Here is a 17,012-nt window from a genome sequence, read left to right as displayed (position 1 = left end):
ACTCTCTAATTTTGAAAGCATGATCGTTCCGTTTAGAAATATAATATGGTTCTTTTAAATAAGTTTCACTGTTAATTCCAGCTTTATTTTTAAATATCAAAAACAGAAACTTTAAACACGATTTTTTTTTTTTTTTACGACGGGCTGAGAGAGGTTCTTAATTCAGTTCAGTCTTCATTTGAGTACAGCTGTCTCTCCGCCCGTACCGTCCGAGAACAAACCTAGCAGCTCTATTTTGTATTTTTTCTAGTTTGTCTATTAATGTGTTTTTTTTCCGGGTCCCAGACGGCACAGGCATATTCCAAAATCGGCCTACACGTGTTAAATACGCGTTTTCTTTTAAGTTAGGAAGTGAACATTTTAGGCTTCGTTTACTGAAGTTCAGTGCCCTGGCAGCCTTTACAATCACGTCATCCACATGTGAATTCCATGAACAGTCAGTTGATATCGTGACACCTAAGTATTTATACTTAAAGTCCTTGTTTACTATATTGTTATTTATATAATACTGGGTTTCAATTTTCTTCTTTTTAGTAAAACATAAATGCATACTCTTTTTAGGATTTAAAGTCATTTTCCATGTAGAGCACCACGCAGTAATGGATTCTAAATCTATTTGCAACTGGTTGGCATCAACTTTGTTACTAATTTTTCTGTATACTACGCAATCATCGGCAAACAACCGAACACAAGATGAAATACCCAAGCAAATATCATTGATATATATTAATTTATGATAGCCTGAGGCGCTGGGTTATTAGTGCATTTGGATACATTTATTGTTCCCTTAAATCGCCCGTTGGGGACTTTATATAAGTGGGACAAAACATCAATAGACATTAACTAGCACTAAAAAAGAATACAATAAAACAGTTGTTAGGCTGCTAATTTCAAAGATCTAAAGTAGAGAATTCTAAAACTGGTAGTGTCTTGTAGGGTTACAAGAGTATCCGAAGTGAATTCCATTTGGAGAGTGATAACCACAGAGGAGAGAATTCAGAGATGTTAGTTCTAGTAATAGTGAGATAGAGTTTGCATGAGTTGTCTTTGCGGGGAGGAAGTATGGCTGTCATCTCGACAACGTGTATCTTAATGGGATTGTAAATGATTCTAGAGGCGATGCGGAGCGGACAGGGGAGACACTTTGCGGCAATCAGCAAGATGAGAATTATTAATTTGTTTCTTTAGTGCGCCTATGCTTATGTAAATTCAATAAGAAACTTTTATTTAGTCTCAAACTCTAGGCTGTTGTGTTTCAAGCTGAATTGCAAGAAAATAAAACCTCACTTAATTTAACCTAACATAAAATATTTATCCGTGAATGCTTGAAAGGAGGAACAAGAGAGAAGGGCTGGGATTCCCCTGTTCCGATCCTTTCCCTCCTCTTGAACATGTCGGGATACACTATCTCCCATGTAGCTTTGCCTGTACTGAACGGTTTTAGTGAGACGGAATATAGAGTGTATATGAAGTCGCAAGAATCAATTATTTGCTTTTACAGTTCGATTCCGATAAAAATAAATGCAATATGGCAAACCTTTTGCTTAGCAGGAGTTGTGTGAGCGTCTATTACTTTTCTTTACGTTTCATACGTAGGGAATATTCAGAGGCGAGTTTATTCCCATTTACATCGATTTCATTAAGTATTCATGCAATCGGAATTTAAAATTTCTTGCATATTCAGTGAAAATAAAGCAAAATACACTTTCCATTTTAAAACAATTTATTTCATAAATATAATAATTATCTATTGGTTTGAACGTTTCTGGAAGCTCATACGTTGGATGCATTGTTCCCTACTATCAAGAAACTAAATATTGGAGGGTGTTTTCAGAGAAGTTCGGCCGACCATGTCCGGTGACCATTTTTAATTTTTACGAACAAGATATATATTTGCAGACTCTATGCCCATCAGAACAAAACCGAAATCTGTTTAATGAAAAAAATGTTTGTCTTGGCGAACAAAAACATTAGGAGCACACTCTCTGTGCGAAGCGCTTTCCGCGACTTGCGTGAAGTTGGCATTTCGGGCACCTCTCCCAAGCAAACTCATGGCTACGGGTCTAGAAATGTTTAATCTCGCACTACCTATAAGGAGGATTGACTGACTCAAAATATTAATCATTTAGCATCAACGATGTCAAATTCCAGAGAAGAATCGCAAACACGGCACATTCCGGAAAAGAAAGCTTACAGTTTATATTTTGTTTTTCCCAACTATAAATACCAGAACTTTCGAACTTTGTCAGCGTTTTGTCCTGTGTTTTATTAATACTATAGCTAAATATTGTTTTCCTCGGTAGCGTAATTATTGTTGTCCTGGGTAGTGTTATAGATGCTCAAATGGGGTCATTTTAATAATTAGGAGTTACCTTGAAACTCAATCAAAGAAGGCCATCTCCGATTTTTCAAAACTTTACGCAGTAAGGCCAATGATAGTGTCGTGAAAGAAACAAGCAGGAGACGGACGTTCCAAAACAAAGTTCTATTTGAGTGGTGCCTCGTCAGGAACCGCCCTTCGTGAGCGCGTGAGGGCATAGCTAGCGCGCGCTCTTTTTCCAGTGCCGAGACTGAACTCGCTTGTCGGTGCGTCCAGTCCTTACAGATATGTCCCCTTCCTTCCCCCTTAGAGAGGAGGTAGGACAAACGATCAAAACACAGAAACATTCGGGTGCCAACGAAGTTGGCTTTTCTCTGTCGTGTGGTCGCTGTCACGTAGCGATATATCCTGGCGCTTGCTCAATATGTGTCGACTTTAGTAGTTCTTGCCGTTGACACGCAGGAGAAACGTGTCGCTTCTTTTTTCGACGACTGGAAAAGGTCCGATGTGATGTGGGCGCAGTGGCTTCTTTTGCGACTGTCGTACGAAAACATGAGTGGCGTCTTGGAGGTCCTGGGTCACGTAGGGAGACTTTGAAGTTTCTTGCCGTGTAGGCACCGGTCGCAAATCGATAAAATTTGCTTCAGTTCTTTTACATAGTCACTGCCTTTGTTGTTGAGGCAGTTCTATTTTTTAAAAAAATCTGATAGCAAGAGGAGTGCAGTGCCGTACACAAGTTCGGCGGTGGAGCCTCCGATGTCATACTTCAAGGCTGTCCGGATTCCAAGAAGCGCAAGGGGAAGATGAGGAACCCAATCCGAGGGACGACCTTGAGCTGCAAGGGCCGATTTCAAATATCGATGAAATCGTTCTACCATCCCGTTCGACTGTGGGTGGTAGGCAGTCGTTCTCCAGCGGTTGGTTTCGAGCAATCGAGTGAGCTCGGCAAAGAGTGCCGATTCAAATTGTCGACCCCTGTCGGTGACAATCTCTGCGGAGCAGCCAAACCCACGTAACGATAAACGCCTCAACGACGGTGGCGGCGGTGATATCGGGCAGTGGGGTTGCCTCTGGCCATCGTGTGAATCTGTCGACACACGTTAGGATGTAACGCTGTCCCTGCGAAATCGCTAGCGGTCCCACCAGGTCCAGATGTATCTTGTTGAGACGGCTGTCAGGCTGTAGGAATTGTCCACTCGGTGGTACCGGATGCCGCTGTACTTTCGCGCACTGGCATGCGATGCAGGAACGCACCCATTCACGAACGTTGGATTTTATCCGGGGCCAAACGTAGCGGTCGCACAGGAGCTTCTGGGATTATCGTACACCAGGGCGCGACAAGCAGTGAGTCGCTTCGAAAAGCTGCCGTCGCAGTTCACGTGGCACAAAAGGCCTAGGCGTTCCTGTTGACAGGTCGCAAACCACGGTGGTGCCTTCTGGAAAGTTTACATCCCGCAGTTGCAGCGACGTGGATGAACTGCACAGGGCATGCAATTCTTCGTCGGTGGTCTGTAGACGGACCAGCAACTCAAGTCTACGGCAGAACAGGCTGGGGTGTTCACGGCGTCAATCCGGCTGAGGACATCAGCGGGGACGTTGTCAACTCCTTTAACATGCCGAAGGTCCGTTGTGAATTCGGCCAAGAAGGCTAGCTGGCGAATCTCAAGTAGTGTGTAATGAGACCCGGAATTGCTGATGGCGTAAGTTAGGGGCTTCTGGTCAGTCCACATGGTAAATGGCCGTCCCTCGACGAAATGTCGAAAGTGTCGTACAGCCAAGCAGGCAGCCAATAGCTCACGTGCGAAAACGCTGTAGCGCGTTTGCGCTGGCTTGAGCTTCTCAGAAAAGAAATTAATCGGCCGCCACTCTCCGTCGACTTTTTGTTGTAGCACCGCTCTTACGGCTGTGGCAGATGCGTCAGTCATCAGCGATGTTGGGGCATCATGCTTAGGATGTACTAGCATTGCTGCTTCTGCAAGTGAGTTCTTCGCCTCGTCGAAAGCGCGTTCGGCATCTTCGTTCCAAGGAAGGGACGCCGTTTTTAGCTCTTGTTTCGTTAGGAGGATCCCAAGATGTTCGAGTAGTTTGGCGCAGTTCGGAACGAAACGTCGGTATAAATTTACCAAACCGAGAAACTGGCGAAGTTTGGTGGTCGAAGTCGGCCTCGGGAAATCTTTGATGACTTGTACCTTTGATGGCAATGAAGGAATGCCCGAGGAGTCAAGCCGATGACCAAGAAATTCCAATTCCGGAACTCCGAACACACTTTTTGCAGCGTTGATGACAATGCCGTGGCTGCGCAGTCGTTCGAAGAGGAGGTCTAAATGGGTCGTGTGCTCTTCCGGTGACTTGCTGGCTATGAGCAAATCATCTACGTATGCGAAGACAAAAGGTAACCCTCGTGTGACAGCGTCAATGAACCGTTGGAATGACTGAGTCGCATTTCTGAGGCCAAAGGGCATGCGGAGAAATTCAAAAAGTTCAAACGGTGTTTGGACTTTTTGAACGGGAATTTGGTGGTAGGCCCGCGTCAGATCAATCTTTGAGAAGACCTTCGCGCCTTGTAGGTTCACCGTGATTTCCTGGATGTTAGGCAGAGGGTACCTGTCCGGCACAATGTTTTTATTTAGGGCACGATTAACGCCACACGGCCGCCAGTCTCCATTTTTCTTCGACACCATGTGTAATGGAGACGCCCAGCTGTTAGGCGACGGTCGGATGATGCCAAGGTCTAACATGTGCTCAAACTCTTGGCGAGCATCGCGGAGTTTCTCTAAGGCTAGACGGCGGGGACGACAGTAAACAGGTGGTCCTGTCGTCACGATGTGGTGTTGTAACGTCGTGCGAGACGGGTTTGGTCCAATCAGGTGACTGAGTAAAGTTCGGAAACTTACTCAGCGAGGTCTTGAACGCTTCTTCCGGGTTCGTGCGGGCAGATGTGTAGACTGCATTGTCGTCCGTTGCGATACCATGGATGGAAAGTCGCGTGGTGGAGTCTATCAGTCGCCTGCTTCTGACATCCACGAGGAGCTTGTAGTGGTTGAGAAAGTCCGCGCCGAGAATTCCTTGACTGACGTCGGCCACCAGGAAGATCCACCGGAAAACCCGCCGGAGGCCGAGTTTCAGGGTGATCGACCGTTCTCGGTAAACTGAGATGGCGCTGTTGTTCACTGCGCGCAGAAAATAGATCGGTGTCAAGGAACGGTCGGCACGTGTTGCAAGAACTGCGCTGATCTTGGCTCCGGTGTCGACGAGGTACCAGTTCTTGGTGGCTCGGTCATACACATAGAACAGACGACTTTCGTCGAGGCCCTGACCACTCGTCGCCTCTAGACGTCGGTCGGCCTGTTTCCCTGCCATGAACAAGGGCGGAGGCAATGCCGGGCGTTGGCACCGAAGCGGCGGTGGCAGTAGCAGACCCCGGAAGGGCTTGGTGATCGCGTGTTTTCGACGCGTGTCCGACGAGATGTCGATTCGCCACGTGCCCGACGAGACGTTGAACGTCTGCGACGTGATTCACGAGGGTGGGGGCCGCGGCCTTGTGTAGCTGCGACGACGCGCGTGAGCGAAAAGCTTGCGCGCGCACTTTTTCCAGTGCCGAGACTGGACTCGCTTGTCGGTGCGTCCAGTCCCTACAGATATTGCGCGCTAGCTATACGCTCACGCGCTTACGAAGGGAAGTTCCTGACGAGACACCACTGCAGTAGAACGCTGTTTTGGAACGTCCGTCTCCTGCCTGTTTCACCATATTTGGTGACCCGGACGTGATCGCCAACTAGAACGGGTGAAATGCAGCAAGGAGAGCCTTCGGACCCGCCGCCAGCCACTGTTGCAGCAGCCGCAGTCCGCCTTCCACCATACTGGGACCGCAATCAGCGAGTTTGGTTCCTGCAAACGGAATCACAATTCCACCTCGCAGGGGTCACCACACAAGGTCAAAAGTATCACCACGTCGTCTCGGCTCTTTCACCAGCTGCCGCCGACGAAGCCCACGACGTTCTGGCAAATCCCTCTCCAGCAACACCGTATGACCAACTGAAGAATGCTCTGCTCAAGCGCACCGAGGTTTCGAAACGCTCCCGTGTGCACCAGCTTCTCTCGGCGGAAGAGCTCGGTGACCGGCGACCAAGCCAGTTGCTGCGACGCATAACCCAGCTTCTTGGAGAGCGCACTAATAATCTGGACAACGTATTCCTCTGCGAGCTGTTCTTGCAAAGGCTACCTTCCAATGTTCAGATGGTTTTGGCAACAGCAACAACGTTGGGCCTCACCGGACTTGCCGCGCTTGCCGACGCCGTGATGGAGGTGACCACTCCATCCGTCGCCAATGTTACCGTGGCTCCACACACAGCAACCAACAGCCCTGGACTCTGGATCGGCCGCCAACAGCCAGCCTCTCCAGGTCAACATCGAGCAGCTCTGCCAACGTTCTACAGACCCGTTACTCTGGGGCAGGGGGCGCGAGCGCATCCGCAAGACTAGAGTGCCTTCATACACACGCGCGCTTTTGCTTGAGTGGTGACATCTCGGTCATTTTTCCGCCCAATCGTTCTTTCTATGCATTTTGAAGTGCGCGCAATCCGGTGTCACTCAGCACGAGCGCGTAGCTTTGGCTAATGCATAGACGCCATTTTACCGCCCAAGTCACGCACCAAGTGCGCGAGAGCGTCAAGCGCTGGCACATTCAGGATAACAATGGATGTCTTCACCCTGAGACAGACAGACATGTAGGCACCCTACGCAAGACGCGACCATGTTTTGATGGCTGCAATGACTTAGGCAGCTCTGTAACGTTAGAATTCGCACGTGCCACATTCGAATGCAAGCATCTGTCAGCATCTGTAGATGCGCGATTACCAAGTAAAAAAAAAAAAGATTATAATTCTGCAGCTCGCGGCCTCAGAGTCACATTCAACATTCCTTTCAGCTGTAATATTTGCATTGCTTTAATTCGTGCTTCCGCGAGCACGTAACCTTCACTTTACGTGATAGCGAAGCCAAAGCTACTTGCAAAAACACGCTTCCCCAAACGATGCTCGCACTGCACGAGCGCACGTGGTTGGCATGGACACTGAAAGCTCGGAACTCGCTCCTGTAGCCTCTGCTACGCTGGCATTTATAATGAAACGGGGTATAAAAAATTACACCATCTTCCCGAGGGGAACCATGGGGTGATGCGGAGCATCGCGGATCGTTATGAACGGTGTTAGTAACGTTGTTGAACTTCACTGTCCCGAACCTCAGGTTCTGCTGCTCGACGTTCACGAACCAACGCGGCTTCCCGTTCTCGAAGGTCGGGTTCCGCCGCTCGCTTCGTACGTTTACGTTGAACTTCACGGTCCCGAACCACAGGTTCTGCTGCTCGACGTTCTCGAACCGCCGCTGCTTCACGTTGTCGTAGTTCAGCATCCGCCGCTCGACGTTGACGAATGGACGCCGCTTCTCGTTGCCGTAGTTCAGGGTCTGCCGCTCGGTTCAAGCGTTTGCGCTGAGCGTCGCGTGCCCTTCGCTGCGCAGCTTTGTCTTCAGTGGACGTAGCGTTGCTGTTAGTTTGTGGGGTGGTGCTGACGCTTGCTTGCGCCAACCCACTAACTGACGCCGGCTATTGAAAACAAGCCCTGCGAAGCATGCGACATGAGAGTGCCTCGCCATCGGTCAGAACCGGGCGCATTTTCTGAGACTCTTATTCTAAAACGCACTAAGACTCCCCATTTTAAAATCACTGTCCGCCTCTACGCCGTCAATTTGTTTCTTTCTGACCACCCTTGAGTATTTTTGAACTTTGTAAAAATAATTATTTTTCATGTATGAGTATCTGCCCCATTCACGGCACTGCGGTAGCCTCTATTCGGTCATGTTTCCAGCTTTAAAACTTCAGGCACACAAACATATTGCAGCCTGTTCTTGCAATGTTTGTTAGTACCTATTGTAGGGACTGAACGCACCGACAAGCGAGTCCAGTCTCGGCACTGAAAAAAGAGCACGCGCTAGCTATACGCTCACGCACTCACGAAGAGCAGTTCTTGAGGAGACACCACTGAAATAGGCCTGTAATTCTCAAGTTTTGAGCAGCGGTCCCGGCGAGCAAAGTAGACTTTGTGGCTCGCGTTCGCGTCAATACGCTTCCCCACTACAGCTTTTAGATGCGGAGCATCTCTTGCTCGGTTCTATGTCCCGCGGCGTCGCAGTCCGCACTCACACTACGCATGTGCAACTCTCCTTCGAGGAACCGGTGGGTGCGCCTCCTCACAGCATTGGAGCCGCCGCCGCGGTGGACCTTTTCGTATATAACTCTTTCTAAAAATGCATCATTACCAACACGCTAACAAGTATACTGGAGAAAAACGTACCGGTTCTTTGAAAGTGGTAGAAGTTGTAGAAGACCCCAGGTGTAACTTTTACTTTCACTTGGCTTTCTCGTGGACCATCCGGCGGGCGCTTCGTGAACATCGTCCGTGAGTACTACATGAGCCTAGCGGCCCCCGCGTTTCGATGGCTGAATCGTACAGCTTAACGAGAGTGCTCTGCGCTGACTATCACAACAGGCACAAGAAAAAGAAATCGAATATCAAAGAAACTTTCGCAGTGTGAAGGATTTGGACATCGATTCGTTAAAGAATCACCGCTCGCTGACCCACCTTGGACGGACATCTAGTCAGACCGGCCATGATGTCGGTGGAGCCCAACACAAACTAGTCATTTGAGGAGAATAAACGCTTGCTCGCTTGTGCCCTGGTCTACGTTTATCAAGACGATACACCGCCTTCAAGAGTGCGTGCGAGCTATACCCTAGCTGTTTAAACTTAAAAGAGCGGTGCAACGAAATTCAATTGGAATGTTTTTTCACTTTACACGAGCTTACTGGCACTAATGGGACTTATGCATACTCACACGCAATGCCACTGGCCAAGAAACTCCTTTGTTTCAGTGTAATTTCAAGGAAAAAAAGCGATCATTTTCATTCAATCGCCCCCTTGTGAAATTTGATGACGTATTGTGGGGATCGCAGTACACCCGAATGACATTTGAATGCGGTTCATAGATTGAACCCGAGCATTGTGTGGGCACTCGATTTGGGCTCGTGATAATTACTAGGTCGTGAAGCATTCGGGTTGTGGCCCATGTCCAATCGCTGCAACGCGACAATAGCCGAGCCATAACAATGTCGAGAACTCAGCGCGTGTCCTGTGCTGTGCCAACCCCAGCGCGTGGCTATGATCATCATTGGCGGCATATAATCGGCTCCAGATCACGTGGCCGCTTGTTCTGGCTGCAAGTTGAGAGGGTGAACGCTGCTGGTTTTCTTTAATTTTTGGGGGACTTCCATTGCGTGGGGTGAAAAACGAACGCGTGTTTCATAGGTCATTAAAGTCAGGAATCCGTTTTAAGCTGTATTTGCGCAAAAGAGCAATAATTGTTGCATCGCCCCTTTAAGCTGATGGGATGGTGGGAGCTAAGAGTTTGCCGGACTTAAAACGGTAGTTAGAAGTAACATTGAATCTTTTGAAAAAACAGTTCTGACAATGCCGTTTCAACAATGTCACTTGGCAGGTTATTCCCATCGTCAATGCACCGCGGGAAAAATGAGCATTTGAAAACATCAGTTCTGCAGTGAAATGGACTCATTTTTCTCTAATTATCCCCTCTTTCTGATATATAGACGGGCTAAAAAATATACTTGGAACTACAAATTGCGCTATTGTTGTAAAGCACTTTGTGTAACATTTTGAGACGGAGTGATTTCCGACGTTGGCTCAGAGGCATCCGATTTAGAGACGATTTAAGTTCAGTTATGCTAGCTCTGAAATCGTAATTACCCGTAACAAATCTCGCAGCACGATTCTCTTTTCAATTTGATATATAAGGTTCTGTTTGAACGGATCCCATATCTCACTGGCGTAGTCGAGGACAGACCGCACATGAAAAAAATATGTCTCCTTCAAAGATGAGGGAGCAACCCTAAAATTACGTTTAATAAATCCCAGCGACCGGCTTGCTTTCGCTGTAATATAGTCATGTTTATTCCATCTTAAATCGCACAAAAAATTAGCTCCCAAATATTAAGCCTCGGATGCCAGTTCAAATGAAACAGCACCGATACTGTTGGATGAAGGAATAAAGTTAATTTTTCTAGTGAATCTAACGCTAATAAATTTAGATACGTTTAGAAGCATGCACCATTTGATACGTCAGTCGTCAATTTTATCTAAATCACTTTGAAGAGCAAACACTTTAGCATCACAGGTCACATCACTGTAAAAAATGCAATCGTCTCCATACAATCGAATAAGTGAAGAGACGCCTTCAACTATATAATTAATACATATTAAAAAAGGAGAGGGCCAAGCACCGACGCCTGCGGGAATCCAGATTTTATTTCTATATAAGGGGACTGTAAACCGTTAATTAACCCGGACCGTTTTTTTTTTAAATTTAAGTAATCGCCAATTCAATAGAAAATTTCTTAATATATGTTTAGTTTGTGAAGCTTGTTCATACGAAGAGCATGAGGAACCATATTGAAACCATTTTTGAAGTCCAAAAAGGTACAGTCAGCTTGTCGGCCCTTATCAAACGATTGTGAAATGTCGTGATAGAGCTCGAGCAACTGCGCGGTACAAGAAAATCCTGTACGAAATCTGTGTTGGGACGGGCTAAAGAATTTTATAAGTCTAAGGTGTTCCATTAGGTTAAGTAAATAATGTGCTCCATAGTTCTGCAGCAGAAACTTGTCAGCGAGGTGGGCCTGTAGTTTTGTACCAGATTTTTTGGGCCAGACTTACTTCTGGACGGGGACTACTTTGCAGATTTCCAGTCCAGAGGCAAGAAGTCACATTTCAAGGATACCGTAAACAAAATTACCAAGTAACTCGAAATAACTTTAGCACAAGACTTTATGACAGTGTTGCGAATTCCATCGGGGCCAGATGCAGAGCCTTGTCTTATTTCCTTTAGAAGCAAAGCACATTCTTTGCAATAAGCCTATTATATAAATATGATGGCATTACTCACTTTTGTTGAAGATAATTCAAGGCCTTAAGTGTTTCCAGTTATACTTGCACTTAGCACGAACACTGGAGCCAATGTAATACGTGACTCGGTAGTCCTGCAGATGGTTGTCTCTAAAATAAATTGGAAATAAAGAATCAAGATGGCGGCCGTCGAGTAGGCTAGCAAGAAACTCGATTATATGAATTCACGTAAAAAGTATACACAAAAAGCTCACAATTCAAGAGAGAATCTGAATGGTCGCTTCATGGAGTGCTGTTCACTAAATATTTGAGAAAAATCTTATGACGGCTTTATAAAAAAAATAATGTTATTTTTTTTTATTAAAACTTAGGGAAGTAAACTTTTTGTTCTTTGGGAATGTCAGATCAACGTACCTACCACGCGTATAATGTATACAGCAAGCCGTTTATTCTTGTGTTGAAAATACTTCCTTTCTTCCGGAAACAAGCCCGTAGGGTACGTTTATATATTCGAAAAAGTTGTTTTCCTGAATTCGTTAGCTTTTCTTTCAGAAGCCACCTGGGAAAATGTTTGCAATGTAATACGAAACGAATGCAAATGCGGGTGAAGGTACTAGCTAGTTAAATTCAGAAAAAAAGAAATCGAACGCGGAACTCAAATACTTTGAGCGCGATGCTCAACCACCTCGCCGAGAGGAAGACTCGCGAAAACGAAGGAATTGGATAACAGCCGAGGAAAGGTAATGACGAGTCTTTTCTAAAGACTAATTGTATTTTAGTCCCTACAGGGTAAAGGATTGCAGATTAAGTTTATGTTCGATTTCACTTCACTGCTATCCTACATAACATCACATTAAACACTGTCCACTGAATGTGCGCTGGATTTTTGTTTGTTTTTCTTTTGCCACCAAAATTTGAGACGTTATAAATGTTTTGGAACAATACCTCTTAAATTTATAACGGAATGTTGTCCGCTTTATTCATGGGGAAGATCAAGGTTCAAGTGTAGCGCCTCGTAAGGTAACGTATTGCGGAAGCCTGCTATCTACAGGTCACAGACATTACCTACGTCACAGTCAAGTAAAATACACTAAGCAGGCAAACGCTCGAATAGAGCACAACACGTCAGATGCGTGCAAAAGCTAAGCATACACCTTTTGTAAAAAAAAAAACAACGTTTTCCCGCAAGATAACGGATCATACAGCTTTAAGCTAGTAGTACAAACTAAAGTGTCTAAATGGAAAGCAAACTAGATGTTACTTCATTTATTACGCACATACACATATCAAGTTGAGCATACCGTAATTTGTTAATTGTGCAAGTTTGTCAGATTATATAAAGTAATACTTTATTTCAGGCATACATATGCCCCGTGGCTGCAGCAAAAGGCTAAACGAGCCCAGACGTGGCCGCCAGCGCCCCGCCCCCCCCCCCCCCCCCCCCACCCCCATATAGCAGTCAACTGAAAGAGCATACAATAATTAAGGAAAAAAATAAAAATAAACATGGACACCTTTGAACTAGGTTTAGAAAGAGTCTTATACGTAAAGACAGGGGACGGGACAACACATCTTTCAACTTGAAAGTTGAAAGATTTGTTGTCCCGTCCCCTGTCTTTACGTATACAACTCTTTCTAAACCTACATCATTAGCAACGGGCTCACTAACAAGTATAAGTACCTTTGAACTATTGAGATCAAATCATCCGTATAAACATATGAACTTCAGCAATACGTCACAATAAAAGCCAACAAATCGAAACAAACGACATAAAAAAGTATGAAGCAAAAAAAAAAAGCATTAATTGACATTTACATTGTCAATATCAACAGTACCATCCAACGCACGTCTGACATTAATATATCACAACACTTCATAACACCATGAAAGGGAGACATATTGAAGGCACTATATTAGCTACGATAATAGGTCTCGTACTGATTATTATATGTCTGAATCATAAATTAGATTAGTAACTAAAAATTTAAACATCTTATAGCCTGGTGTGTCATATTTGAAGTCAGCACGCTATATTTATTTCAATGTAAACTCGATAATATTGTATCACTAAGATACAGCACTGCATCACTGTGGTCTTAGACAAAAGCCTTTATTTTATGTACCGGGTCCTTGGCAGATAATGAAACCCGTCAGCCAAACGTCTTTGGAACTGCGGGACAGTGAGGTGGCGATATAGGTACCTGTATCGAAAAGCGTTCGGGTTCACACGGCAAACAAACGGGGGTTTTCGGGTTGATGTTTATTGCACGTATTCACTATAACAAAATATTTATTGGGTAGTCTTCTGACACCATAAAAGATCAATGGAAGAGAAAGGAGGAGAATGACAAGAAGCTACATCTTAATTACGTCGTTACTTCCTCTCATCCTGTTCTTTTTTCTTCCACATTGGATACTTCTCGTTCTGCACCAAGTCTCAAGTTTTTCAAGAGAAGAGTAAATCTACACCAGCTTGCCTGCGCCATCACTGTTTTATCATTTGCACCACGATTGAAAAAAAAAAAATGAAATAAAAAATGTCGCCCAACGTGGGGCTCGAACCCATGATCCCGAGATTAAGAGTCTCGTGCTCTACCGACTGAGCTAGCCGGGCTCTTTTTTTTTTTTTTTTTTTTTTATTTAAAATTGATCTTTATGTACATGTTTAAAAAAATTCGTTCACACTTCCTCATGCACTCAAAGTGCAGAAAAAAACCACAAAACAGCATAACACAGTGTGCAGCGTGCAAAGTAACACAAAGCGACACAACAGTTCACGTGTCTAATCCGCAGTTCAAAGGCCGCAAATGAATAGGCAGTCCTAACCCTGGAGACCGACTGAGCTAGCCGGGCGAGATAAGGAAGGGCAGGTTCAGAGAAAAATCGTTCTTAAACGTCTCACGTGCTTGTACTTTAGTGGCAGAAGATTTTTTCGGACGGGGAATGTTGCGGGACAGGAAAAACTTGAGCGAAGGGCAAACACAAGGTAATAAATTTTGTGTTCGTACCCTTATACAGTTTTAACCATATTGAACTGTATTTGACCCTCTATTCAATTTGTACTGAAGTGACTGTAACTAGAATGGCTCCGGGCTTTTGAGCTCAAGTCTGGGAGCTGATCAAGTGTGGGAGCGCTGTGTAGCGTTATCGATAAATCAGCATTCCAGAAGGTCAGACAGCAGCGCTGACATCCTCAATCTCATCGCTTGCGATAGGCACACGTCTGATGTCAAGGATACTCTTTCTTTACTCACTCTTTAGGTCCCTGAATTTGTTATTATGCGATCAACCGCCAGGATCACGCCATCCGACAGCGTGACATGCCGGCTCCCGTGACGTCATCTGATGTGACTTCGGGACTGCGTCGTCGGATGCGTCATAGGACGCTGAACACACCAGCCGAAACCGCGTTCCGACCACCGTAGTTCCGGTACCACCTGACAAAGATCGTCGTGGGTCTGCGCAAAAAAAAAATGAAAGCTGCCCTACATTGCGGGGGTCAAACGATAAAGTCAATATTACGATTTTTCATCGACATAAAACATGTGTCTCGAGGCTTACTGGAGATTCTACGGCAAAATAATAAAAAGTGCCAAGAGGCAAAAGGCACCGTGATCCCCTTAATTTTACAACGTCTAAAACACTTACATCATATATCTTACATATGTGTGCGTGTGTCAACAACGGCGGCTGTAATCTGGAGCATGTGCAAAGCGTACAAGCAGCTCTCTTCAACATTTATTTAACGCAAAATGTATTAATCTGTATGTGCGCGTGGTTGCGTGGTTTTAGCATTAGGGAGTTCTAGCAGATGCCTTCCTCGGTACATTGAGACAACCCACACAGGAACTGGCATAACAAAATTGAACGTCCAAATATTACGGCCGCATTTTAGTGAAGGCAAACGTGCAAGGACACTTTTCTTGTGTTGTTTGCGGGAGCCTCAGACGCACAAAAGCGAAGGTTGCGTCGAGTTTGCCTTCGCTACAAAAGCAGAACTAAAAGCGACTCCCTCACACCCACTAGCTGTTACAAACCTTTTTTTCTTCTTTTCTTTTTTTGCTTTTTAAGGGAGTTATTTATGCATGAATAGCTGAACTCGTTTTGTGGATCAGCTAGTTTACTGTTCCCTCGTATTTGTGTTTAGTTATGTTGAAGACGACTATTGGGCGATGAATGTGCGTTTCGTGCATGGCGGTTGTAGTGTGGACAATGCCGGACGCAGTTATATTTTATTTCTTAAGTAGGCCGTTTTCTTGCAGCGGAGACGAAGGTAGAACTGTAGAGATGGGTCGAAATAGAGAAGCCATCTTGAGTAGCCAGGCGACGGTCTGACGACAGGCGAAGCGGAGAAAACGCTCGCTCACGTTTCTATGCCCAAACTCAGAGTGGGCCGCGCATGCGCAGAGAGTGGAACCCGCGTGTACGAAAACGGACTCCTGAAACTCCCTATTAGCGCAACTGTTCACAAAACGCCGTTTGAACAAGAAGCGTCTGCGGAGTACAGAGCAGTGAGGATGTCAAGAGCATCGAACTCAAATAAAACGCCGCACTTTTCGAATCTTATGCCAGATTTGGAAATCCATCTCGTGTAATCTAATGTGACCGGAATGCTTTTTGGCACGGCTTACGACGTTTATTTATCTCTTGACCGCGTTGTATTTCCCACGAGCCTCAACGGGAACCTGCTGAGCTTCACATTTACTAGGCTTTCAGGGTTGCGACAGCTCGGTGCGCCACAGTACCTAGAGCTCTGACGTTTGCTCTTCTGCGGAAGTATCTGGAATCGTACGCAACAAAGAGAAACTCAGGAACCAGCACCTTCGAAGTGATTAATGAACATGCCCCAGGAGAAAGCAGGACTGCCAAAAGGGCATTCCCAGTATTGCAAATATTTTGAGCTGGATGCCGGAACGTGTACTAATGAACTTGGTTGCCCTGGGGATCGTGGCTTGTCGTTTTCACTCCAAACTGCAGTTTTTGTCTCCACCCCTTCTAATGCGTGTATTGTTTCATTCATCCTGTGAATCTTTTAGCGCCGTATTTTGTCAGGTGGCGCCAAATATTTCTAAAAAAAAAAAAAAAAAAAAAAACTGGATTGCGACAACAAAACAAGCCCAGTCCCATTCGTGCTCAAAATAATTTACAAATTTTCTTATACCACCCGAGACTGGCGGAGATCGAGAATTCAAAATGGAAGGGAAAGCAACAGATTGACAAGAAGCAACGTCTCCATTGCGACGTTGCCTCCTCTCATTCTGTTCTTTTCTCTTCCACCTTGGATGCCTCTTCTTCTCTACCAAGTCTCAGGTTTTTCAAGAAAATGGTAAATCTAAACCAGCTTGCCTGCGCCATCACCGTTTTATAATTTGCACCATGATTGCAAAAAAAAAAAATTAAATAAAAAATTGACGCTCAACGTGGGGCTCGAACCCACGACCCCGAGATTAAGAGTCTCGAGCTCTAACGACTGAGCTAGCCGGGCACTTTTTTAGAGTTTAAAAACATAGGTAGCAAGAATGAAAAAAATGAGGTATATACATTTGTTACAGCTTTTGTTTTAAACAAAAAAATATATTTCCCGAATCACCATTTGTCACATTCCGTAAGCATCGGAATCTTGGGAGGATGCTATGTCCCTCGTATATACAAAAACCCAGTTCATGCGGCGGTTGTGGTCCTTGCCACAAAACTCCTTGCTAACTTTGCCCGTTCGTTT

The 17,012-nt window shown here is 45.4% G+C and overlaps 2 non-coding genes across 2 annotated transcripts; both read right to left on the bottom strand.

Moving 5' to 3' along the window:
* Positions 1-13,834: 13,834 nt before the first annotated feature.
* On the bottom strand, positions 13,835-13,907 carry Trnak-cuu. Its single transcript has one exon. It is a non-coding gene; the product is annotated as a tRNA-Lys (tRNA).
* Positions 13,908-16,705: 2,798 nt separating this feature from the next.
* Positions 16,706-16,778, bottom strand: Trnak-cuu. The gene has a single exon. It is a non-coding gene; the product is annotated as a tRNA-Lys (tRNA).
* Positions 16,779-17,012: the final 234 nt, after the last annotated feature.

This window comes from Ixodes scapularis, unplaced genomic scaffold (assembly GCF_016920785.2).
Source record: "Ixodes scapularis isolate PalLabHiFi unplaced genomic scaffold, ASM1692078v2 PGA_scaffold1__304_contigs__length_218370807, whole genome shotgun sequence".
NCBI classification, from domain to species: Eukaryota; Metazoa; Arthropoda; class Arachnida; order Ixodida; family Ixodidae; genus Ixodes; species Ixodes scapularis.
The sequence above is the reverse complement of the archived record's forward strand: the minus strand, read 5'-3'. Positions and strand labels throughout refer to the sequence as shown.